Source organism: Myodes glareolus, chromosome 3 (assembly GCF_982192425.1).
Source record: "Myodes glareolus chromosome 3, mMyoGla1.1, whole genome shotgun sequence".
NCBI classification, from domain to species: domain Eukaryota; kingdom Metazoa; phylum Chordata; class Mammalia; order Rodentia; family Cricetidae; genus Myodes; species Myodes glareolus.
In genome coordinates, this window is record NC_142028.1 from 32,158,109 (window position 1) to 32,185,358 (window position 27,250).

At 48.0% G+C, this 27,250-nt stretch overlaps 1 protein-coding gene and 1 long non-coding RNA gene across 35 annotated transcripts in view; one reads left to right on the forward strand and one right to left on the reverse strand.

The window, feature by feature from the left end:
- The window catches only part of Cacna1c (calcium voltage-gated channel subunit alpha1 C), a 656,696-nt gene that overhangs the window by 305,354 nt on the left and 324,092 nt on the right, over positions 1-27,250 (forward strand). The window lies entirely within an intron of this gene.
- LOC148122633 (uncharacterized) lies at positions 19,976-23,624 on the reverse strand. Its single transcript, XR_015737362.1, has 2 exons — positions 23,521-23,624; positions 19,976-21,395 (listed from the first exon to the last, which is right to left on the reverse strand). It is a non-coding gene; the product is annotated as an uncharacterized LOC148122633 (long non-coding RNA).

The following is a 27,250-nucleotide window of genomic DNA, read 5'->3' on the forward strand; positions in this document are numbered from 1 at the left end:
GAGAATTTAGGGGTTCAAATTAACAACAGTACCTGGTATGTGCTCATGGCAGGACAGGCCCAGCACTAGACCCCTTGTCACCATTGTGTGATGTCATGTGACTACATGTGGGTTGGCATTGTCCATGTTGCAGGTGACTAAGAAGTGATGTACCTTGTCTGGGAACACACAGCCCGACCTCTGGGCACGTGTCCTCTGTCACAGTGCAGCGTGAGTTCATTGCTTTTCTGATCATGCAGCCTCCTTAGCCCTGTGATAGGAAACAGCCTTTGCCAAAGTCAGGAGAATGGAAGAGATGTCACATGCCAGAGTGGCTGGGAAAATGAGGTTTCTCATCAGGTGTCATCAGAACGGATGATTTGTTCCCCGTGCCTTGGGGATGGGAAAATGAAAAGGGAGTGGGGAAGGGATGTTGACAGATGGGAAGTGGACGCAAGTGTTTGCCCATGCTAATGGAGTGGGGTGTGATGGGCTCTCTGCTCTAATGGACCCGAGGAATAGTCGCTCAGCTGTCAAACCAAGAGATGGAAGAAGCCAGAAGCCCTGGCTGCAAACAGTGACCAAAGCATCTCAGCAGCGGTCTAGTCTCACTGGTGCAAAAGGGAGGTCAGAGACAACCAGGTGCTTGACATTCAGGGATACTCGCCTCTGGCTCTTTGGGAAGTGCAAGGCCATTTGTGGCCCTGCACCAAGACCCACTGGGAGGCTAGAGGAGAATTGCTAGGGTCAAAAGTGATGCATTCTTTCTGACCCAAGGTCAACCCAAAATACACTTAGCTGAGACCACCTGTCGCCCCCACCTGCATGGAGTGCTCTGTTCCCACCCTCTGTCTAAAATACCTTATGACACTGCAGACCATGCAGACTGATTGCCATAGAGGGCTAGGGAAGGAGAGGGATGGCGGTTGATGCTGAGCACCAAGTGGTCCAGCAGTAGGGAGGGCTTTTCAAGGAGCAGGAACTTCTCTTCGTTGTAAGCGCCCCTGCTTGAAACTCACCAGCTCTGCTTCCCTCTGCAAGGGTTCTTCCTAATCCTCCAGGGAAAGAGAAAATGTTCGCTAACTTATATCAGAACCATCTCATCTCAGGTCACTGCTGCTCTGAAATAAGTGCTTGTCTCCCTCGCCATTTGGCCTTGGGAAAGATCCCTGTTGTGGGGGACAGGCGCCTACAATGAGATGACAGAAGAGGCAAGAACTTTGTGGCAAACCTTGGCAGCTGACGTTTGAGAGCATCCTGAAGGCTATCCTTTGAATCTGGCCACTCAATTCTGTTGACATTTACTTTCTGGGGACAGGACACATAGCATGCACGACAAGGCACAGTCTAAAGGAGAGCAACATGGGTCAGAGGCATTGCTCCATCGCAGCACTGTGTGGCTCTCAGATGCTGTAGAGTTCCTGTAGAGTTCCAGGGTTGTCCTTAGTGAACGAGTGCACTAGCTTGGCCCTCTAGTGTGTCACTGTGGTTATTACTTCAGTTCTTCAGACAATGGGATGTCTGAGAATCTGTGCTGCAGTTCTTCCTTCTGAAAGGATGCACTGGCCGGCCGGAGAGTGGTGTGTAGTTGTTTCTTCTGTCTCACCCAGATGCACAGTCTCCCCACCATCACTCCACGCTTGGGAAGTGTATGTGTGACATTGCAGTATCTAAGTCATTCAAGGTGCATCTTCAAAAATCTTGGGTCCTCTCTTCTTCATAGTATAAATATGAACACATATAGTTCTGTGCACCCCTGCATGTCACATATATGAGTATTTCTCAGCACCCAATGCATATGCCTGTGTTTATGACATGTGTCCATTTGTATCTGTGTCTATCCATTAGATAAGTACAAATCCGTGTTGACATCCTAACCTTTTATCAAGAAACACCATACATGCACACCATACACACATGAGAAGAAAGACAAATCAGCGTGAAGGAGCTACCTCTTCATTTCATACCTTAGTGGTTCTTCTCATAATGTCCCCCTTCCTGGCCCATCAGCGAGCACAAGGGAAGTGAGCATGGATACAGACACTCCAGCTCAAACACTCAGCTTTGTTGTGATGCTGGGGCTTATCCTCTCAGTCTCCTCTTCCTCAGATGAGCAAGGCAGCCAATCTTACTGCTGCTCCCTGGGCTGTTGTGAGGCCTAAACCAAGGGAAGTCCTGGAAAGACTTGACCTCTCTCCTTCTAGAATGAGTATCCACAAGGGCCACAAGGCCTTTTAGCAAGAAACAAATGGTTTGCTCATCCCATGATTAGAATGAAGTTTAAAATTCAAGTATCTCTGAGGTGAAAGAGGTATTAAATTAATCACACTTGCCCAGGCATTGGGAAACCAAAAAGGCAGAGTCTAGGGCCTCAGACTCACTGTTGCTGGTCACAGGACTGGGCTTTAGTCAACATTAGTTTTTTGTGGCCAGAAACACTCTGCTTTCTTCTCTGAGCCACATCAGCAAACCCCCAACCCTCACTGTCCCTCCTAGTCTGTCCTTCTCAGATCATCCAGCATGGGGCAGGCACTTAAAGAATGGGCCATTTTCCAGAGACACAGCTTCCTCCTAGTCTGTCCTTCTCAGATTAATCAGCATGGGACAGGTACTTAAAGAATGGGCCATTTTCCAGAGACACAGCTTCCTAAGTTTGGGGGCATAAGTTCTATTTTATATATTTATCCTAAAGAAGCCAAGGCAAACTAGTGGGGGCACTGACGTGTTCAGCGTTTTCAGTTCTGAGACTAACTGGGGCTATCAAGGAGAGCACACTTTGTTTGTGTGGGAAAGAAAGTTTCAGAGGCCAAGGTTGAATGTCCAGTCTTTCATTCTAAAAAGGACAGGGTTATAAAGCACTCGCCATGGACCTTTGTGACCCAGGGCCCATGTCTTTCTTTGTTCTGCTCACCTTCTCAAATACCAGGGCTTTTTTAAATTTTATTTTTACTCTTGTCATCATTACCACCACCACCACTACCATCATCTTCATCATCATCATCATCTTCTTCACTGTCATCTGTTGCTTTTATAAGTCCTTCGAGTGTTCCTAAAGTGCAGCTGCGGTTGAGTCCTACTGAGCTAAAAGGAACTCAGCCCCAGAGAGGAAGGAAGCTGGGCCGGTACACCAGCCAAAGGTTTCCTCCTGCCAGCTGGGGACATGCGTGTGAGTACTGATTGGACACCCCGTGTCAGATACAGGTATGACCTCTGTCAGTGCTGTGAGCAGTGGCCATTCGTGCAGGGTCAGATGTCTATGCTCTCAAATAACCATCAGACTCACCCAGTGATCCTCGGGAAGACGCCCTGGCGCCACCCTGAGGTAGACACAAACAAGGCTGACCACTATTACTGTTGTTAGAGCATTATTTTGCTAAGGCTACCTCAAGAACCCACAGATTCCCAGACAGGAAGGGAAGACCCAATCCTCATTTTCAGGGAGAAACATTTTCTGTCTTTCCTTTTGGTCACTGAGTGGCTCTGAGGTCCGTCAGGTGCATGCTGATGAGTGTGGGGACCTGAACAGAGGACACAACCTCTTTGAGTTTTGGCTCATCTTTCTTGAAGTAGATGCCTCAGTGATACTTGTCTCACAAAAACGTTTCAAGAAGTAAAGGAGGTAAGGCCCATAGGATGTTTGTACATCATAGACATTCCATGGGTGCGCCATATCGAATTACCATCATAGTCAAAACGTGACTCAGATAGAGTTGACGGGCTAGAGGAGGAACTGAAATGGTTTAAGAGTTGGAATGAGTAATTCTGGCCTTGAAGCCTGAGGCATATCTAGAGGCAGGGGGGAGGAGATAAATTGTTTTTTAACTTGAATTTGAACCAGAAACTTCCACAGGGAGAGCTGGAATAAGATTGTATGTGTCAGACTGGATACATACTTGTTAGGAATAAAAGCCTTTCTTGGGAAAATAGCCAGGTCCTTCCTTATCTTCATCCTGATGATTCAGTTAGCATGTCTATATTATTGAGTGCCTGCTGTTTGCACAGCTTTGAGCTACTGGTACCACAGGTAACGGGGCTTCGCCTCTTTCTGACCCTGGTAGTCTGATCTGGGAGCACGGTCAGCACTCTGAAGAAAGGAGGAAGAAAGGCTGTGTAGTTAGGTGCTTAACATGTCACCGGGGCCATCCTGAGCGGAAGAATTTCAAGATGGAACTGATTGAACTCTGAGGATGGCTAGCGAGGGCCTCTGGAGAGGGGGGGTAGGGGTACAGAAATAAAAGATAGTGGTGGCCAAAGAAAAGTCTCAGGGCAGTAGCTTGGGGCAAGAGTGACAGTAGCTATGGGGAACCACAGATAGCCAGCTACCTGGGAGCGACAGTGTGGGTTGCCATCACCTTCCGGCAGCACAGACACTTGTTCTGGGGTATTCTGGGTCTGTGGCCTCCTGCCAGCTGCCACGTTCATGGGCATATGCATCTTCCTTTTATGAGCAGGTTTCTAGCTGGGTCTACTCAAGACACCGTGGCACCTCACATTCTCAAGAACACTGTCTCAGGGCAGTGCTTAGATCTCGGGCTGGCAGCTGGGGTAGGGGACAGAAGATCAGGTGGCCTTCATCCCCTGGATCACCATTCAGGCATCAGTGAAACCCCTCTCCTGGAAGACCAGCTCTTCACCCTGCTTACCTTTCTGTAGGTCTTCAAAGCCTCTTCATTCCTTAGGTTTGAGCATCAGGCAGGCTCTTCATTGGGGTCAGCAGCTGAACAGAAGAGACCAAAGAAGAATTTCCCACAGTTCCACATCCATGATTTGCCTAAGGTCAGGAAATAGGCAGGTTCCTATGTTCATAGGAGCCAAAGACAAGCTGTAACCCCTTCTCTGTCCAGAGAGTCACAGAGAGTCTCAGAGTAGCCTGAAGATGGAGGGAAGAGTCATAGCAGAGAGACCACACCAGCCCTCCAGTGTCCCACCAAGGCACTGTGTGCCCCTCAGCACCAGTGCATGTCCTGAGTCGCCGCAGTAGAGGGTCCTGCAGAGCAAAGCAGAGTAGAGAATCACCTACCCTGTACTGCTAGAATTCAGACCCTGCATGCTGGAGAGAGGTCCCAGCCTGTCCTCAGCATGTAGTCCCGGGTCCCAGGTCTGCTTTCATATTGCTTGGTTGTTCATTAGCTAAAATTGAGGATGAATGGGGCGGGTGGGGGGGAGTGGGGGGGGAAGGGGCTGTAGGCAGGCACTGCAATAAAATAAGTGATGGAAGTGACTGAGAGGCTGTGTTTCTGGGGCAATTGCTTTACAAATGGACTATAATCCAATGGATTTATTAGGAAAATTTGAAAACTTTGGTCTGTTCATGTGTATTTAGTTTTCTTGCAAAAAGACCCTGCTTTTGAGGCTACATGGTGTTTGTGTGACCAGTGCCCTAGTTTGCTTCCTGATGCTGCGATAAACACCATGGCCAGAAGCAACTCTGGGGAGCAGTGGTTCAGTTCACCTTCCTGCTTAGAGTCCATCGTAAAGGGAAGTCAGGGCAGGGGCTCAGGCAGAAAGCTGGAGGCAATAGCTGAAGCAGAGACCATGGAGGAAGGCTGCTTCTTGAGTTGTCTCCCCTGGCCTGCGTATTCTGCTTCCTTATACAGTCCAGGACTACCTGGGCCCACCAATATCAACTAGCAGTCAAGAAAATGCCCGACAGACATGCCCACAGACGAGTCTGATGAAGGCAATTTCTCAGTTGAGATTCCTTCTTCCTTGGTATATCTAGGTTTGTGCCAAGTTGTCAATGAAAAAAACCAGCACCGGTAGCATTTATGAACCGAATTCTGACCACCACTGCCCTCGGGGAGTCCACACCGAGTTCCTACCCTGTGCCTTCTTTGGTGGCTGTCTCACTGGAACACCCTCCTGGGCTCTGTGTAGGTAACTCCTGATCCTGGGGCTTTATGGTGGAGAGTCTCTATCGTAGAGGCTCAGCGCAACCCCAAGACTGCTCAGCCATTTCTCCTCTCTGAAGGCCTCCCATCCACCAAGTTTGGTCTACCCTCTTGCATAGAATCAAAGGCCAAACACACTCCCGTTTCCTCCTGCAGTTATCTATTCCTAGAAGTTTCTCCCTAGTGGCCCTAGCCCATGCAAGCCTGAGGACACAGCTGCCTTGCTCGCTGTGGCTGCTCTTCCTGTGAGTTGCCCTACCCTTTGAGGTCCCCTAGCAAGTCATGGTGGCATGAGGAGTGTGTGTAGATAAGGGACAGCTATTTCTCTCCCTTGGCATGGCTACTTTTCCTTTAGAAGGGTTAAATACACCATTAGCTTCTTCCCCAGAATGTATCCAGACCTATTTTTAGTGCTTTGAACATGTTGACTCTTACATAAGATTCATTCAGTATATATAAACTATTCAGTAAATATTCCCTCGTGAGAAGAATGGTATTTTGGTCTGTTTGGTTTCTCAGCCCTTTGCTTTTAATTTAGGGTCGCCCAGCATAGCAGCTCTCCCCTTGGTGCCAGGAGATAGATTAAAGTGCTTGGGCTGGATTTTGGTGCCTCCACAGTGGTAAGGGACTCATTCCATCCCCAGGGTCTTCATAGGTGTAAAACCTATTAGAAAGGTTCCTCTTTATAATGTAAAGAGGAACAGCCACAGACAAAGCCACAGAGCTGGTTCTTCATGCCACAAGGCAACAGGTCTGGTGATGGGAACACCACTGTATGGGGACCATCTCCAAGAATTTCCTGCCCAGACTTGATCCTCTGCTTCTGATCTCTCTTAGCCTAAGCCATCCAGGGGTGAAGAGAGACATCTGCTATGGGAATTGTGAGCATTAACTGCCTCAGAGGTGACAGGATTGGGTGCTCGGACTAACATTCTGTTGCCCTGGGAATTAGTTTGCTGGGACTGCTAGAACAACGTACTACAGACCATGTCACTTAATGGGAGTTGATGTTCCTGCAGCTCTAGAGGCCCGAAGTGTAAGACACGGTTGGTTTCTTCGCGGGCTTCTCTCCTTGTGCCTTCACGCCACCATCTTTCTATGTATCTGTCATTATCTAGGCTCTTCTCTGCAAGGGACACTCATGATACTGGATAGACCTCTGCTAATGACCTCATTTTAACTTAATTACCTCTTTATAAACCTTGCCTCTAAGTTTAGTCCCAGCTCGTGGTACTGGGACCTCCAGGTATAAATACAGGACATTGATGTCCATACTAAGATCTGTCTGTGTTTCTGTCTCCACATAGATTAGGTGGCCAGACCATGGAGAGGCACCTAGGTCTAATTCCTACCTAGGTACCTGTAGGTTAGAGGGGGCCTTGGAAGCCAGCGAGACTCCCCGAGGTTTGGGGAGTGAATCACTCTGGGGAAGGGATAGGCTGTACTATCCCCACTCCTCCCTGTTTCCTGCTTTTCCCAAACTCTGGATAGAAGCCGAGGGGACTTTCTGCAGAGCTGCTTCACCCACCTAGGGAAATGTAGTGTCTCCTAAGCCAGCAAGGTGAGGTGTAGGGGCGGGTAGCTCGGCCTCCCTCACTGCCGGGGAGCAGGAGGGGGAGGTAGTTTGTCACTTTGATCAGAGCGCTCTTAGAGTTCAGACAAGGACAGGTGAGGGATCTCTGCGAGGGCTCAGAGCTCCAGTGGGAAGTGGGAAGTGGAAGGGTGGGTCTGCTGAGCTGCCAGCCAGAGGATGGATATTCATGTGCTTGCACGCACGCAGGCGTGACATGGTCGTGGGGAACTGGGAAGGTTCTAGAAGTCTGGAGAGTGACCTGGCCTAGGAGTGACTTCTCTGGACAAGCACCCTTGTAAAGCTCTGGACAAGCACCCTTGTAAAGCGGCCATTTGCAATCACAAAGCCCATGTTCAATACATTAGCCCAGCATTCCAGAAGATCCCTGGTAGCAGGCTGGCTGACTGCTGTGCTGTGTGGTGTCCCCAATGCTGAGCAGTTCCACGCCACAGCAGGGCTCCCAGAGCTGGATGAGGCCATGCCATCTTTTGTGATCAAGGTTCTGGGAAGGCAGCTTCTACCTCCGACTCCCTTTATGAAGGGACAGAGGACATATTGAGTCCAAACACCTCAACAGGTTCCAGGCAGGCTCCAAGGACGTTCAGTCATCCTTGAGAATGAGCCTTCAGCCCTGCACTGCCTACTAGTTCTAAAGACGCCCCATACCCTGGACTGCAGAGTAAAGTTGAAGTGTGCACAGTCGCTCACCTGTTCCAGACAAAGAAACCAGGGTAGAAAAGCGGCTGCGTCCGGGGACCTTGCCTTTGCAGAGCCTTGTTCTCGCGAGGAACAGGCAGCTCTTCCCCAGTTGAACAGGTACTCAGCAGACACGTGGAAGCTGTGTTGTGTTTGCAGGAAAACTGCCCCAGTGTTGGCACCACCCTGAGCTGCTCAGAGAATTGCTTGGCAGAGACACCTCGGGAAGCATCCGAACAGCCATCCTCTTTGGTGTCCTAACGAGTATATACACTGCAGGCGTATTCCTCTACTCAACTTGGCCCTTTCTGTTACCCCCCAGCCCCTCCTTGTACCCAGCAACTTTGGAGGGACTCCAAGGCTACTTTATTAACCTCATCATTTTACCCAGGAGGAAGCTAAGGCTCAGGGAGGCTCAAGGACTTGTCACTGGCCATGAAGCAAGGGTTGCGTTGTTTCATGGTAGTGTGATATGGAGCTCAGATCTCTCAGCCCCTGGCAGATCTCCCTTCCCACAGGACAGTGTGCCTCATTAGCCCCACCCCCAACTGGACATACTTTGCGCATGTTCTCCATCATCCTACCTCTTGCCCCACTAGGTGTATTCGTGGAGATTCAGACACTCCGTCAGCCCATCTGCATCCGTGATGAACATCCCCCCTGACTGCTGGCAGGCACGATTGGGGATAATGCTAATAATACAGATGTCTTTCTAGCGTTTGTTATGCCTCAGGCACTATTTTAAGCATCTTGCTTATGCAAGCTAATTTACTCCTCATATTGTCCTTCCCTGTTTTCCAATTGAAGAAATCAAGGAACCAAGATGTTAAGGAGGTTTTTGGAAATTATATTACCTTGGGTAGAACAGCAATTAGGCTTGGACCTAGGCAGTCTCATTTTAGGTCCATGTCCTTATTTGTGTGTATCTTTCTACACAGGACCCACCGTGCCCCTCATTGTGCTGAGTGTCAAGTGACTAGGCTGCGCACGGGGACTTAGACCTTCCAGATGGCATGGTTGTGTTCTGCCCGGAATGTGTTTCTCAGCCTGCGGTCCAGGGAAGCAAGCTCTGAACGGGCAGACACGCAGCCCAATCAGCCTGATGGTGCTCTCAGGGATCGCGGTGGGCATCCTGGAAGGAGAGCATGACAGGAGGGTCTTCTGGCTGCCACTGCAGAACCTGCAGGCTCCAGTGATCCTGGGGAGTCCTCACCAATAACTAGCCTGAGTTCCAGGATTTATATAGTGAGAAAGTTAACTCCTGATGACCTTTGATCCTTCAGGATATAAAACTGACAGGAGGGAGAACCCCCCCACACAAATAGTTATGTTGCTCTCCCTACCGCTAAACCCTCTAAATGTTCATTATTTCCCCCAGAGTTACGTTCTCGGCACATCCGAAACTACACATTTGTATATCGTAGGTGGTCTCCTAGAGAATGCTGGGTAAATTTTACTTATGAAAGGGTCTTCTCATCTAACAACAAGCAAACAAATAAACAAACACTTGTGGGCTTGCTGGCTTAAGAACAGACTGAACACTGGGTTGCCTGCCGTAGGACTTAGACTCTGAAGTGGCTGCTGCTGCAGCTGAAGCCCTGAGGGTCTTTGCTTGCTCTCCGGTGTATATGAACACGTATTGTCTATTTTCTGGGGTAAGAGGTGCAAATCCCATTGCTTTAGTTCACTTTATGTAGCAAGCTCTAATTCTGAAAGATCAATATTGCCCACTGTTGTGGACTTTGAAAAGTTAAGTCTGGAAATAGAAGCCATGGAGCAGCACAGACTCCTTAGAGTGGGTCCATTTCAAGAAAAGAACCTTAACTGTGTCTCGGGAGGCCTGTGACTCTGCGTGTGTGGTGAGCACACCGTCTTCGCCGGGCTTCTGTCCTGTGGCTTTGATGCAGCTTCTCCGGAAGAAGCTGCAGTGCCCGGACATTGTGATTATAACAGCCACTAAACACCACCTGCTAGAATATGAGGTTGAAAACTCAGGCCCATGATTGCCCCACTGGGCTGGAGAGAGGAGCTAAGCATTGTCCTCGTCTTGTGAGGACGGCCATGGCACGGTGGCACCACTCCGACGGTCACTGAAAGCACTCATTTGGTTCTTGAGTCTGCAGATTCCTCCCATACTTAGAATATTAATCCTTTGTGAGGTATGTGCTCTGCAAACATTTTCTCTCTTTCACAGTCTGGCCTCTCAGGTAAGAAGGTGTCGGGAAGGTATCAAGCCTTCCCTAAGCTGGTGGAGTCTCCCTGGGATGTTTTTGCTTTTGTTTCCTTTCATTTTAGAGCCATATCTCGCAGATCACTGCCAAGGCCAGCGTCAAAGAGCCTTTTGCTTATTCTTTCTGCTAGTAGTTTTTCAGCTTTTCTCTTACATCGGAGACTCTAACGCAAGTGTCCCTTTTCATCTCTTGTTTGTGGGTCTCCAGGCTCCTGTGACCATTGTATCAAGTGACCCCATCGTGCTCACTATGGGTGGCGCCATTCCCTCTGCACATAAAATGGGGAAAGGTAGCTGAACTCATGAATCCAACCCTCTCTGCTTCTTTACTGTGGATGTCATGTGACCAGCTGCTTCAGGTTCCCACTGGCTTGACTTCCCTGCCATGCTGGCCTGCACCTTAAGCTGTGAGCCCAACCCCCTTTCTTTTGTAAGATGATATTTTTCAGTGTCTTATCATAGAGACAGAAAAGAAACTAAGACGGGCCTGAGTGGCCATTTTCCTGATGACCGATGCAGAGAGCCAACAGGGAAAGAGAAAGGTGAGCTCTATCACTGGTCACCGCAGACAGACAAATCACTGTCAGCTAGGGCTCTCATTTCATGCTTGTTGGGGTGTTTGTTCCCCAAAACTATTTAAAAAATCACAAAAAATAAATACAAGAAAAAGGCTATAGCTAATGTTGGTGAGAGTATGGCAAATATAGAATCCTTGCCTGCTGCTAGGAATGTAACGTCCACTATGGAAAACACAACAGGAATGCATTTGAAAATTAGAAAAGTAAAAATTGAAGTCCCCTGTGACACAGCAACCCTGTGTCTGGGTACATGGCCAAAGGACATTAAGACAGAGTCACCAAGAGATATCCTTGCTCCCGTGGTCATTGTAGCACTTGGTCACAATAGCCAGGGTATGGAAATAAAACCGAGCTTGTTGAGAGATGATTGGATGAAGAGAATGTGCTGTGTGTGTGTGTGATATTTATTGTTCAACTTTAACGAAGCAAATATTGCCATTTGTGACAACGTGGGCAAACCTGAAGGACACTGTGTTCACGAAGTCCAGCTCTGCCTGTATTTTTATGTGGACTCTAAAGATGTCTTGGAAAGCATAGCATGGGCCTGCGGCTGCCAGGGTTGAGGTACTGGTGGCAGGGAAATAGGGGAATGTAGCAAAAGCATGTGGAGAGAACGGCTGAGATCTATGGGCAGCTGAGGAGCCTCATGTGCTGCTGGAGCTTCCTGAAGTCCCAGTATCCACTCTCTCGGAAGTTTCAGCAGGAGCCATTCTGGAAAATCTAGTCCATCTCTAATTTGAGACCTGGTGACCTGCGAGAACATAAGGCCTGCGTTCAACTCCTGCTGCTTGGTTCCCAGAGCAACGAGCCTCACTGTCTGACTGCTGTGTGTGGAGCACCTGATATACAGAGTCCCCCCCCCACCAGGGATGACAACCCACCAGATGAGCGGTAGTATCATCTTATGAGTTAAGAGACAGCATTAATCCTTGTCTGCTTCATAAGGGTGCCTGCACTCTCTTCCCTCGGTTTCTTCAACTGGAAAGCAGGGTGCCACCCTATCCCCACCCTCAGATTGTAAGAATGTAGAATTCTTGAAATACATCATAAACAAATGCAACTGGCTTTTTAATGAGTAGGAGGAAGATGACATTGACAAATAATGGAATTTTCATAGAGTTTTGATCTGTTCAGAGATGCTGTGAACCCTCCAGTATTGTTGAGTCATTTGGAAATTTGACTTCCAAAGGAGCAAATGTTAAGTATTTTTCCTATCAACCTGGATTTCCTGCGATTTGAAGAGGGAAGTGATAGAGAAGGCAACTGGAAGCCTGGGGTGGTGATACGTAGCTCCGTTCAAATGCAGAAGAATGGGCAGACCGGAATCTGAGGTCCTTCTGCTCGCTGAACCTCCTTTTCCTTCAGTGTTCTAGGCTGTGAGGTATACCGCAGGTCCAGCAGGGTTGGGAAGTGATGGGGAAAACTCACCCCATCCCTCTTCAGCAGAACTCAGGGCTGGGTCCCGAGCAAAGTATACAACTTTTAGGAAACTGATCCTGATTGTGAGCCCAATAGTGGGTTTTCTCCAGGTTTCTCTGCATTGCTCAGGAGACAGCCTGCATTGGCAGCGCAGGAGGAGCCCATAGTACCTTGACTCTATCCTGAAGTGTAGCTAACTATACCAGATAGCAAACTTGGGCTCTTTCAGCTAATGACTTCCAGATGCTGGAAGCAGTGGCCAGTGGAATTTTTTTTGCCCTAAACTGTGGTTCTGGGCCGAATACTTCTGACTCGAAGGTAATTTGGAATGTAAACATTGCAAGGCATATGCTAGAATTAATTAAAGCTGCCCTGTATTCTCTAGGCTTGCAAGCCTAAAACGAACTGTTTGCATGAATACCAAGATGAGCAGAGCAACTGGAGGCTACAGGAGCCTTTGGTAACCACAGCCCCACCCACCCACCTTTACCTTCAAAAAAAAAAAAAACCATGTCACAGGACCTGAGCTGACCTAGTTACCTAAAAAGAGGGGTTCCAAGATGCTCCCTATCACAGCACACAGCAGTCAGAACATAGGAAGCATAGCTGTTCATCATATGTTCACATGGTACCAATCACGGGCCCAGAGCACTCTCCAGACTTGCTGAAAGCTTACTTAACCAGGAATGCAAGTGCGTACATGGGCAAGAGCAGCACTGTCCGTGGTGGGCAGGGAAAGAAAACCGTGGCATCTAGTACTTGGCTGATAAAACCAGAAATAACTTCTGGAGGTAAATTTTAAGTTCACGATGGCATTCAGAAGTGACAGTGTGAGTGTGTTTAATGTCACTGAGCTGCAAACTTCAAAACGGTTAACATGGTTAATTTTAAGTAACATATAGTTCACCTCCTAAACTAAAAGGCAGAATATTCAGGCAGTAAAGGTTCTTTAGGATTATGTAAAACGATCAGAATCTTTAGACTATTCCTCTCCTCCCATATGCTGTAAGAGGGTGAAGTCGTGTCTCCCTGGGAACTGTTCCATGCAATGCCCTGAGATTTCAGGAACATGTATTTAAGATACGTGAAAGCCGCACCGTTAGAGCCGAACAGCCCTCCACCTGCCCTCTGTCTGTAGTGTGTTGACTCTGAAGGAGCTTTGAGAAAAGCTGAGTAAATGGTGATACACACCTTGTTAGTTTTCTATCACAGTAGCAAAGCACCTGAAGCAAATGACTTATAAAGAGAAAATATTCAAAGTTTGAAGGATCTGCTCCACTATTTAGTAGTTCAGTTACCTGGGCCTCTGGAAAAATATTCCATCTGGAGGATTTTGCAGCAAAGGAAAGGGACCATCTCATGAGCTAGGGAACAAAGAGAAAGGAAGAAGAAAAGATTGTGATTCCAGCATTCCCTTCCAAAGCAACCCTCCAGTGACCTAACTTCTTATCAAGTCCCCCCTTAAAGTCCATCATCTGGGGCCTGGACAGATGGCTCAGAGGTTAAGAGCACTGGCTGCTTTCCCAGAGGTCCTGAGTTCTATTCTCAGCAACCACATGGTGGCTCACAACCATCTATAATGACATCAGGTCAGGTGCCCTCTTCTGGCCCGCAGGCATACATGCAGGCAGAACATGGTATGTATAATAAATACATAAATCTTAAAAAGAAAAAAAAGAGTTCATCACCTCCTGTCTTAGTCACTGCTCTACTGCTGTGAAGAGACACCGTGACCATGGCAACGCTTATAAAATCAAGCATTTAGTTTGGGGCTAGCTTATAGTTTCAGAGCGTTAGTTCATTATCCACATGGTAGGGAGCAAGGCAGCATTCAGGCAGGTGCTGGAGCAGTAACTGAGAGCTACAACCCAATGCACAAACAGAGAGAGAACCTGGGTCTGGCATGAACTTTTGAAACCTCAAAGCCCATCTCCCAGTGGCACACCTCCTCCAACAAGGCCACACCTCCTAATCCTTCTCAAGTAGTGCCACACCCTGGTGACTGAGCTTTCAAATATATGAGCCTAAGAGGGCCATTCTTATTAAAAACTATCACACCTCCTAATAGTCCCACTTTGGGGACCAAACCTCAACACATGGGCTTTTGTGGGGACACACCAAATAAAAATTATAGTAATCAATACTGATTACTACCTACAGGGTGCTGGAAGTCAGTTGGCTCAGCTCAGCTCTGGAAGGAAAAGAGGGAACCCGTGTTCTTTAGTGTTGCAGGGTCAGGGGTGTTGATGTATACACAAATACTAATTTTTCTGTTGATAGAACTCGCTGTTGAAGACTCTTTCTTAGTAAGCATGACTGTGCTTACTGACCCCCCATTCTACTCCTGGTGGTACCAGTTCATGTCTGCCCTTCAGTATTGTATAGTGGCTCTATGCCTGTTAGAACCTTCGCTTCCTCCCTTCAGTTCCTTCCAAGGATCTTCATATGCCTTTCATCCTGGACCTCTCATCCTCAGCATCTTCCCTAGATTCACAGCAGATTTTAGGCTAACTCCAGCATCAAGCACAGCACGAATCACAGTCTGCCGAGAGAGGGGAGCAGAATCTGCATCTCTCTGCCCTCTTCTATCCCACACTGTCATCCAACATTGATGTCCAAATATATCTATCACTCTTGTCTTTAAAAAACAAAGCAAAACACCGTGTGACCATTGAAATCCTCCAGTTGTTTTTCCATGAATGACTTGATAAGGGTTTCAATTCTGAAATTAAATAAATTTAGCCTATATCTTGGAGTTTGCCACCAGCTTTACTATGACTGGTTATCACAATGGTTTGGTGGTAGTGTTGGACAGTATTGGATCAGGAGCCTGGTGACCTCCTTTGTTGTTATGGTAAGCCACTAGCTAGCCATAGTACCAAAAGATTCAACCTAGTTTCCACCTAGTTGGTTATCAACCTTGTTTCCAGATAAAGGGACCGAGTATTGGACAGTCTCAAAGGGCAAAATGATCTGTGGCATCATGTGGTGGGTGGCCGATCCATTCCGTGGTCTGTGGCCTTTTAGGAAGACACTGGTTGCCCTAGACCTCACTGTCATTGATTCGATAAATATCATATCTCCACCCAGAAACTTCTCTCTAAGCTATTCGCACTGCAAATTGGGGCTTTTGAGCTAGACTTCTCCCAGAGCCCTCTGGCCCTAGCTTGGATGCCTTTGGACAGAGAAGTTAGGGCCTGGACAGTTCTCCCCTCCAAAGACCACCCTGTAATCAGGACAAGTGAAATATATGGCACTTGCTTTTATCAGTTCCTTAGTTTACAGAGGACTGTGTACCCTGAACTTTAAAGAAAGCAGGCTCTTTGTCTCCAATTAGGAAAATGTACTGGCTCCCTCCTCCCTTAGGAGAGGGGCCTGATGGGAAAGACTGTAGCACTCAGGGCTGAGGCAGCTGCACTTTCGGCTGAAAAGTTTTTTTTTCTGCTCTGTATCTCCTGGCACTTCTTCAATTAAGGCATCTCCTCTGAGATGATCTATCACCTCCCTGTCTGATAAGGAAATAATTACCATCAGGGCAGCTCCATTACACATCACATGTTCCTCTCATGCTGTGGAAGTGGAGGAGATGAATCAATGGCTCTCCATTTGCAGTCGCAGCTCTGTGAACACAGGGTTTGCAGCTATAGGTACCGACTTTCTGCAGGCTCCTGATCTTTCAAAATCTACACCCCCGACCTTTTGGGTCCTAGAGTTTGAAAGCCAGTTTTCGTGCATGCTAGGCAAGTGTCCCACTGCTGAGCCATGTCCCCATCCCTGATTCCCCTCTCCATGCCTTGGAAACAACGGTCAGTGTTGAGAATTCTTACTGGCATGTCATCTCCTGCCTCTGCCTGCTCCAAGGAGTCAGCATCTTCTGAGACTGTAGTCCCACTGACTCTGGTCTTCAGGCCCGGAAGCACTATTACTATATTCAGCTATGTATCAACACTATATAAAGCTATATCAGTGCTTTGTTGGTGATGGTTAATAGTCTCCGTCAGCTGGACTGGATTTGGAATCATCTAGGAGACACACCTGAGTGTGTCTGTGAGGGCATTGCCCTAAAGGAGTAACCGAGGAGGGAGGGCCCAGCCTGAACATGGGTGGCACTGTCCCATGGACTGCCATCCCACACTGAGTGTAAGGCAGGGGACAAAGAAAGCCAGGTGAGAGCTGCCTTTTACCTCCCATTACTTCCTGGCTGACGTCAGGTATCGAGCTGCTTCTGTCACCATGCCTTCTCCCCAGTACCAATGCTCTTCCTCCCTTGATTTTAGTCGTGTATTTGGTCACCATGATGAAAAAAGTAGCTCAAGCACTGTCCACCATGATGAGGACATTTAAAAACATTTTAATAAACAGCAAAGGAATGTTGTAAACATACCAAGTCCAACTTAACAACCTCTTTCTCCTTCCTTCCCTCTCTTTTAAAATAGGTTATCATGTAACCCGGGCTTGCTGTGTAGCCCAGGCTGGCCTTGAACTGCTGATCCTCCTGCCTCCACTTCTCTAAATTGCTGGGATTACTGTCATGTGATATTTGTTATTTTAAAATAGAAATTTGAAGTTTTTTGACAGTTTTATGTATGTGTACAAATTATTATGCTGATATTCAGCCCCAGTTATCCTCTGGTATCTCCTTCTTTTCCCCATGAATACTTTCTTCCTTCTTAGTCCTCCTGTGGTTATATTGTTAGAGAAAATGACACCGTCTCTCCAGTAAGCATTATTAGTCACTAGCTATTTTCTCACATAGAAAAAGTGCAGGGCCACCCGACTCTCATCTCTGCCATCTTCCCTTTAGAAGAAGCACAAAGATTGTGACTTGTCAAAACTCAGAAGATTCCATTTCTTTCTGGATGCCTCACCTCGTTACCTTCCCCTTAGCCCCCTAAGGACCCTTCATTCTGAAGAATGTTAGAGGAGACCATACAGATCCTCCACCTTCTCCTGCACATAGAATTTTCTTAGAACTGCTGAGGCCTAAAGCAGAGCAGAAATAGCCTTTCCTGTGTGTTCAGAGGACTTGGGAAAGCGTGACTCCCTGATGCTCTTCCCGAAGGAGAACGTCTGCTTTCTGTCTATGTGATAACCCAGGAGGGAGAAATGAGTGCTTAAGATTGAATTTATGACAGAAGGCCAGGCTCCCTCTGCTAGACTGATGGGTGCCGGGGGAACATGGCACATACTTGTGGATTGCTTTTCCTTCTGCCAACTGGCCTTTCTTGGTTAGGACGGCTTGTCTATGAGTTCTTCACATCCTTCAGACGGTAGTTACTTTTCATTAAGAAATGAAAGGAAGATGTGCCTTTGTGTCCTGTGCCTCTAGCTTGGAGCCTAAAGCTAACCATTTCCTCCAGCCACCCTCCATCCTCCTCCGTCCTCCTGCATCCTCCTCCATGCTCCTGAATCCTCCTCCATCCTCCTCTATCCTCCTGCACCCTTCTCCTTCCTTCTGCGTCCTCCTCCATCCTTCTGTATCCTCCTCCATCCTCCTGCATCCTCCATGCTTCTGCATCCTCCTCCATGCTTTTGCATCCTCCTCCATCCTCCTGCATCCTCCCCCATCCTCCTCTGTCCTCCTGCACCCTTCTCCTTCCTCCTGCGTCCTCCTCCATCCTTCTGCATCCTCCTCCATGCTCCTGCATCGTCCATGCTCCTGCATCCTCCATGCTCCTGAATCCTCCTCCATGCTCCTGCATCCTCCTTCATCCTAATGCATACTCCTGCATCCTCTCTCATCCTCCTGCATACTCTTACGTCCTCCTTCATCTTCTTGTATCCTCCTTCATCCTCCTGCATCCTCCTGCATTCCCCTGCATCCTCCTGTGTGGACTGAAGGAAGAAGCTTGAGAGAGGAAGAAAAACAGTTGATTGCATAAAGATCCAGTTCAAGCCTTTGTTTTCTATATGCAGATGGGGATGACTGAGTAAAGACATGCACAACTCATTAGCTTTGAGTTGCAGTCAATCAATAGAGCCTTGCTTCTCTCCCCTAAACAGAGTCTTTTGGGATGTTCACTTAGATCTCCCTAAAATAAAATACTCCAGGGAGGCATGACTTTTTAGTTAAAGTCTCTTGGTATCACCAAATCCCAGGAAAATCCCATTTTCATGGGGCAAAATGACAACAGAAAGGTCAGTCAGTGTTGTGTTGCTCGGGTGCTGAGATTCTCCTGGTCCTTCCATAGTCAACCCTCAGGATAACCATCGCAGTGCCCGAAGGCAGGCAGTACTGTTCTTGCTTGTTGTTGTGTATCTGTGTGGGGCAGACATCTAAAGCTGATGGATCCAAAGAGACATTTGGACAGAACAGTTCAGAACAGTTTAGAGTCAACTTCTCTGTTTGCTGCCACTTAGGTGTGTGTCTTTAGGAGGGGGATGTGTGCTTCTCTGAGCTCTCCATCTCCTCATTCATAAACTGTGACTAAATGTGTCTGTTCCACCAGGCTTCTCAGAGAGGAAATCAGTACGTGTAGTGTGTAGGGCAGGTGGTGAATGCTGAGAGCTCTTTGACTATTCTTGTAGAGGTAGGAGATGTTTGCAATGCATCTGTTATGTGCAGACGCAGGCCCAGCCAGCACAGGCCTTCAAGACACCTGCTCTGTGCACCACGAAGGTGCTCCTGTTTCAGTTAGGGCGGGCCATTGCTTATGAGTTTGCTTTGGAAAGTCCTGGTGCTCTTGGGTAAAAGAGGCTTAACCTCAGGCTCAGGAGAGTGGCATGTATGTGCCTGCCAAGCTTCAGAGACCCCCCCCATGGCCCAAAAGAGATGCCTTAGCTAATTAGTTCACCAGCAGAAAATGATGCATCTCTGCTGTGTCAGAGCCTTAGTGTATGCCATATGAATACGTGTACATGCATGTATACATATGTATTGTACAAGCTGGTGTGTTCTGGGAGGAAGCATACATGCATAGAAAGGCAGCCAGTGTCACGGCGTAGGAGGTAGCCATGGCTAGAAAACTATGTCATGTTTTCATAGCTATGAAAACATGTCAGTTTGGTTTTGCGGTTAAAGATTATTCAAGGCAAATGCCTAGCATAGTATTCAAAATCAAAAGGAAAAAAAAGGATCATTTTCACATCTAGTAAGATGACTACCATTTTAAAAAAAAACAAACCCAAATATGAAAAGAAAACCAAGGTAGCTAAGATGTGGAAAAGTTGGATTTCTTGTGTATTTCTGGTGGAGATGTAAGATGGTACAGCTACTATAGAAAACAGTGTGACAGATTTAAAAATAAAACAAAAATAGGAATTTCTCTATATATTACTAAAATAATAGAAAGTATTGTCTCAATTTCTCTATATTTTACTAAGAAAATAGAAAGTATGATCTCAAAGAGACATTTGTACATTGCTGATCAGAGCAGCAGCATCCATGACACATAAAGGGTAGAGATGTTCCCAGTGTCCACAGACAGGTAAATGGGCAAGCAAAGCACTGTATGCATATAATCCGTTAGTACAGTGAATAGTTAGACTCTAAGAGAATAAGTCCCCGTGGATGATGAACCCAGGGACACTAAATGTGTCCTAAATGAACAACGTCCCCAAGTAGTCAACTCCACAGAGATAGAATAGCAGTTACGAGGGACCAGATGGGGAGAGAGTATTGAGTTCATGTTTAATGAGGACAGAATTTCAGGTTCTCAAGTTTAGGAGAATTCTGGATACTATTTGCACAGTAATACAAATGTGCATGACACTATTGAGAGCTTACACACTTAAACATAAACACAACAGGAAGGTTTTATAATGTGTATTACCATGGCTTTAAGAAACAGACGTAAACAATTTCAGAAAATAACTATGGCAGCAACTAATAGAATCAAAGAAATGTCTTGATGTCATAGTCTGTTTTCTGTGTCAATCACAAAGTACCTGAGACTGAGTAGTGCATAAAGAAAAGGTTGAGCTCACGGTCTTGGGAGAGGGAGTCTGCAAGTAGAACAGAGGCTTCTGGGAGAGGTATTGTGGGGAGTGGTTTGGGGAGGCAGGCAGCATGTTGTGAGACAACAGGCAGAGAGAAGGGGTTCAACCTGCATTTTTAAAAAGAATGTCTGCCGAGAATTCTCCAGGTTCCCATGAGATCTATCAGTCTCTTCCAATGGCGCAATCCCCAATGACCTAATTGCTTCTCACCTCTACTTCTTAAAGGTCCCATCACTCCTCATGATGCCACACTGGGGACCAAATTTCTAACATGGGAACCTTGAAGGACTGACCACACGTAAATCATAGCAGAGAGAATGAGAACTGTGGTCCAGGGCTGTACAAGAGAGGACCTGCTGGTAACAGGATTTGAGAAATTATGGAGGCGCGAACTCAGCCCAGGGACAGCTGCCACCGCTCGGGTCCTTGCTCACCCAGACAGCATGGAGAGACTTCAGGAACAGAGAGAATAGTACACATCCCTTTTGTTTCATAATCAAATTGAAACAGCCCTGGGAGAGGTGCTATCACTGTGGCTTCAGCTCACCCTAAAGAATGAGTACTGACATCCTGTCTTAATTAGCAGAGAGCGGCTAGGGACACGGGCCTGAGGAAATGTATGTTCCTGCTCTGCTGTGCAGACACAGTGAGTGTGTGTGGCAGGGGCTCAGGGGCACATGGGGCGGGGCCTGTGTCAATGGATAGAAGCCACTTAGAATAATTGACCATGTTTGGGAAGGTACCGAATTGCTTGCTCCCGACTCTGGATGGAGTGCATAAAATGTTAAGGGATGATCCGCGGGGCCTTCACCTGTCTCTACCCTTCTAGAGCTCACGGTGCCTCTGTTATAACTGTGCAGTGTAATTACAGACCTGACAGGTGACAGCAAGTCAGAAGAAACAGCTTACTCTGTAGACACTGAGACAATGGTTTTAAGCAAGGTGACAGTGGAGGATTCTCTCAAGCACGTGGGCCAGACGTGACCAGCTCCAAATCCTCAGACACAGTCACTTTCCAGGGCAAGCAACTTCCTTCTTAGAAGATCAGAGGTAGAGAGATCCAAGGACACTGAGATCAGTTGCCTTCATCCCTAGAATGTGGGGCAGGACAGAGAGCGATGTCACCTACCCGTCTCCCACCAACCATCCTCAGCTTCTACAGCATGGCCTCTGGGTCAAGCATAGTGCTGGTACAGGCTGCACACACTTGGAAACACGGGGAACTCCTGCCTCAAGGGTCATTGTCCAGAGGATACGTGGTCGAGGAAGTAAAGGGAGGGCGGGAGGCCAGGAGTGGCCGTCTATCAGTTTTCGTCTGGGGCCGAGAGTGGAGTAATTCAGAATTGAGTTCCTTTTGTGACAATAGGGTATTGAGGACCCGGCCTGGGGAGATGGGTGTTCTGCTAGCCCCGTGGCAGGTCACATCATACCATGGAAGTTGCTAGGACAAGGGCATGGGAACAGGTGACAGAGCTCTTAACATGCCACAGAACAAGGGGACTGAATAGACAAAAGCTTGTAAAGACACAAGCAGGGCTCTGAAGACTAGTCCTGCCATGTGCCTGACCTGAACTCCAGCCTGAGGGGAGCCATAGGGTGGGAGGGCTTGGGGACACTGGCTGCCAGGTACTCACCAGGGACACGGATGCTGCTCCGTTCCCTCCGCATCCCTCTAGGCAGCGGTTTACAGAAACTTCTTTTACTCTTTGATTTGCTCCCCTTTGCACTTTATTTTGATTTTCTTATGTGCCTATGTGAATGTTTGCTACACATACATGGGTGCCCACAAAGGCCAGAGGAGGGGGTTGGATACCCTGGAGCTAGGCAATTGGGAGCTGCCAGATGAGGGTCCTGAGAACCAAACTTGGAGCTGTCTCAGAAGAGAAGTAAGTTGTCTTTCCAGGTCCTGTGCGTTTGATTTGATTGGTGTCTGTAAGTGTTAGGGGCCAGAGGGATGGTTTGGGGCTGAGGTAGGCAGTACCTGCCCTGAGAAGATGGCTGTAGGAGTGCTAAGAGGAGGGTCAGGGCCTGTGACAGCTCTTCTGGGTCCTCCCTGTGCCACTGGAGGCTCCAGTTCATTCCTTATATCTGAGTGATTTTGACATTTCCCAAAAGGTACACGTTAATTCCCAATACTGGGGAAGCCCCATGAGCTACTCTGGTCTCGACACCAGCTCCCACCTCTATAGTGTTCAAGTCTCTAGATCTGGGGTGGAGGCTGATCTCTTTACTCTCATGGGTTTTCTATTCCTTTTCAGGGGACCTTTCTAGTTCTACTTCAAAGTGGTCTCCTATTTGGGCCATGGGATATCCCCTGCCAGACGACAAGTCACTTTATTACTGATCTTTGGGTTCCAAACTCCAGTGGTTCGAATCCTGGAGATCGGTTCTGCTATGTCTAATGGTCAGGCTTGCTTTTGTTTGTTTCCCACTTGTTTGTTGAATGAATATGTGAATACACACACACACACACACACACACACACACACACACACACACACGAATGTATGTGTTAGTGAAAAAGAAAAATGAAAGTAGCAACTCCTGTCTTGATTCCCTATCCATCCGGCAGCTGTGTACGACTTGCAGTCTGAGCAATGTACACAAATCATTAAATAGCAATTACCATAATTAGCAGGATGTGCACCCTTGTGCCCAGCTCCTCTGGTTTACCTTGCCAGTGGATTAATGGATACTGTGGGGCTACCAGCTAAGGAAGAAGATGGTGTCTGGCTTCTTTGGATGGTTTTACTCCAAGGTCCTGTTCTTTTTCAGAAAAGATGTCACCATTACGTTCTCTGTGGCTGCCCATTCCTGCTTCTCTGTCCCCCGCCTAGGACTCCAGAAAAACTGCTTGCAGCCAGCAACTTAGGTGTAGCCATGGTCAGGTACATAGGTCAAGGAGCAGGCAAGTGCTGGTGTTCCTGGAAACCAGAGTCCTTTTGTACCGTGCCTGCTTTTCCACTCTCTATCCTAAGTGTTTAAGAAAGTGAGAGCCAGTCCAGGCAGCGCCCCTGTAGCCCTCATCCTATGAAGGGTTTCAAGGGCTGGAACATTGTGGCAGCAGGTGGCTTAAGGTCGTGAATGGCTGGGGCTCCAGCCTGTGAACACACAGATTTACAGTTGCTCTGATACCAGGATAAAAGCAGAATCTGGCTTCTTCCTCTAGCCACGGGGCAGCCAACCATTCAGGCTTCACGGTGGCTGTGGTGTTACCTGCAGGTATGGCCGTCTCCCTTTTCAGCAGCTGCTGCAGCCTCTTGAGTTCCTTGAATTCTCTCTGTCCGTCCAGGAGCCTCTTTCCGGCTTCCAGAAGTGCTGTGGAAGGAAGAGAGACCGTGTAACTCGTGGCCCCACCTGTTCATCAACTATGGATGGGCTCTGCTCTCTGTCTTCAGCTCAGACAGTGCTAGTTTGGGAGCCCCTTTCTGGAAAGTTTGCATCAGGCAGGGCCAATGTTGCCTCTGTACCGTGGAGACTTGGAATTTCTTGTAAGGCTGATGGGACAGTGAAAGGCATTGATGCCCAGCCGTGTGCTGGCATGGGTCAATCAGGTCATTTGTTCTGACGATACAAGAATGAGTGAGCATCAACTGTGGGTCCCATGTGGGCTCCTGTAGGTTCTGGGAAGAGGGCAGTGCTGAGACAGGGCTCACATGTAATACTGTGTGAGGGGGTGGAGGTGGAAGGATGGTAATAGACAAACAGACTAGTAAACAAATAGGACAGCTTGAGGTGATGTTATGTGCTGTGAAGAAAGAAAATTAATGTGACATTAGAGTCAAGGGCCATTTCATCTAAGCTGGACTCCTGGGAGGACCCCTACATTGGCCAGGTTCATTGGATCTACATTCTCCAGCAGGGCTTGTTACTCTTTTTACCAGTGGCCAAAGTTTATTTAGGGGGCATTATTAAGAAATTAACTCAAGGTATTAGAAAGCGGTTAAAAGTGTGTGTGCTCTTCTCGAAGACCTGAGTTCGGTTCCCAGTAACCCATGTTGAGTAGCTCACAACTGCCTGGAACTCTAGCTCCAGGAGGTCTGAAACCCTGTTCTAGACTTTCAGCACCCAGACACACATGGCGCACACATATACACACATACAAATAAACAAAAGTTCTTCTGGGTGTTCTGGGTGATGGCATTGCCCTTCATCTGTGCATGGCTAGTTTAATCTTTACAGGTTATCCCCAGGGCTGCTGTCGCTGCTCTGAGGATGAATCAGAGGTAGTGGCTGAGACCCTGGGATGGGCCCAGTTGCCTGCAAGGTGGATTCTTGGGTGGGGGTTAAGGTGTGTGTGTTTAACTGAAATAGTAATATTCTTGACTTTGTGGTACAAAGTGACTGATACCTGGGGTGGAGAAGCACAGGCTCCAGACTGTGTATCCTTCCCTCCACCTTGAGAAGTTCCTCGTGGCCAGAGCGGTCACAATACCGCAGATGTGTGTGGAGGCAGACAGTAGGAGTCCCGTCCACCAGTGGCACCATGTTTATGCTTAAGCCAGCACACTGAGGGCCACCAGATGAGGGGGTGACAGCAGCGAGGCTGAAAGCCTCAGCCACATCTGTGACCTCATCTTCCCCTCCCCTTCCTTCCTTCTTCCCTTTTCTCCTCTATGTGGGTACAGGAACATGGGCTCACCCCCACCCTGCTCTCCAGATAGTGCCACAAACTCCAAGTTGCCATGCCTGTTAAACAGGCTTGTTCCTTTTGTCTCAGTCTGGTAAGTCACATCTCTATGTAAATTGAAGTTTAGAAGATGATTGTTAAGCTTACAATCCATAAAAATGAAAAAAATCAGGCTTAGTTGACAGCACTGTGTCTGTTTGGCAGTATATTTGGGGCCAGATAAATGTGTGTTTGCCTTATCCAGTTCCATTTGGGCCAGAACCATTGGGAAAGATAGTGGAACAGGAGAGTAATAACAGATTTCAGGGAGCAAAATGGGGTCGCGTGAATAGAAGTGTGGAGCCCAGCAGACTGGGATTGGGCCCAGTCCTGAACAGGGCAGGCTGTCCTGGCCTACGCTATCCCCCATTCTTCTCTTCTCCTGTCCCATGTCTCTGAACACTCTGCACTGGTCCTATTGCCTGGCAGCCCTCAGAAGAGCAGGCCTGGTGCTGCTCTACCCTATGTGAGAGATGACAGCTCACCTAGTTTCTCATGGCATTCTGATGGGTCCCCTGGGCTGTGACAGGCTCAGGGGGTCCACTGGAGTAGGCTTAGATGATGTCAGGGAGGACATGGTGGGAAGTCATTGTGGCTCTCGGAACAGGACCCCATCCTCCTGGCAGTAGTAGTAGTACTGGTAGTAGTAGTAGTACTGATGATAAAGACAGTTGCAGAAGATCCGCTCTGCCCTTCCCACTCCCAGGACAGCACTGCCCTTGATCCGGGGAGCGGGTTATAGAGTCCTCTGGATGCTTCCTGTTTGAGAATAAACCTTCTGCTCTCTGTGATCCCCATGTTCGAAATGTCCAGAAGATTGTCAAGCCTTCCCTTCAAATCTGGAGATGTGAGTCAGGCCCCAACTCTCTGCCTTAAAAGTAGCTCTCTCACGCCTGCGTCCTTCCCAGGAGGAGGGCAGAGCGGACGGCCAGGCACTTCCAAGGGCCTCGCCTAGGCAGGTGGTGCACAGGGAGCCCGAAGGTGAGCCTGTAGGCATTCTCTTTTTCCCCCTTGGAGGCAGTTAGATTTCATTTCAGGCCCAAGGAAGGGCTTAGCACACTGACTGCTGCAGAGCTTTGCCTGAGGGCATCTGAGCAGGTGCCCAGAGGACACACTAGATATATTCCGCTTTATCCAAGACCAGTACCTGTGAGGCTGAGGTTCACCTAGCCACTCCCCCAACTTGTATTCCTCGGAAAATGTTTCCTCCACCTGCCTCTGCCTGACCCTGAGACCATCAGGCACCTTTCTGCCTGAGAACCCGACTTTCAGAGGAGATGGGAAAGATTTACTGTTGGGCCCTCCACTTGTTAAAGATACACAAAGGGACTCAGCAGGTCTCCATAAACCCCTCTCTGGCAGGGTGTCAAGGGCTGGAGAGGTGGCAGGTACCTGACTTGGCTCTCCAGGCAGTGTTCACAGGTAGGAAGGCACTGTGGGGCTAGCTATTCACCAGGCACATGGGCGTGCTTCTAGTGCCACTCAGTCTTCCCTACCACCCTGCAAAGAGGGAATTGCTATTTCTAATTTTAGAAGTGAGAATGCTAAGGAGGTTCTATGACTGACCCGAGAGGTTGAGTCACACAGCTTAAAACACGCCCCCAGGCTCCTTCCTCTCCTAGGAGAAGTCAGCCTGTCATTTTCTTGCAGATCATATAGGTCCCCAACTCGGTGGAGGGGGCTAGCTAACCTGTTGCCCTCAGGTGACAGGGCCTATTCTTCACAAGTATCATCAGGCAGGATCCCTGCCTCTTCATATGCTGTATCACTGCCTAGTGAACACCCCTGCAAATCTCAGTGCTGTCCTTGGCACAGGGACATCCCACCTGAGTCTTTAGGCTTAACTGCATGGAAGAGTGGATTCACTGCAGGGAGAAAACTTAGCTTCATCGATCTCTCCAGTTCTTTTTACTCAGAATGGCTCATGGCTGAAAGGTATCTGACAGTCAATCTAGCCTAATTGTCCTAACTGGGATGTGTCTCAGCAAGCTCCAGGAAGCTTTCTAAACATATCCATGAGCCCAGTGGCTCGGGATTTAGTCCACATCTTCTCTATAGTGCTATGATAGATACATTACTGGTCTTCTGGTGTCCCTTCTTTTCTTTTTCTTCTGCTAGGAAGGTGGATGGTAGCTGTCTAGGACCACCAGTACAGACGTTAGACCAGTACGCTGGAAGTACTTGGTCTCTGTAAACTGCCCAGAGCAGACAGTTTCCCTCCATAGTTCCACACAAGATGAAAACAATCCACTTCCATTTTGTTTAATTCACAGAAAG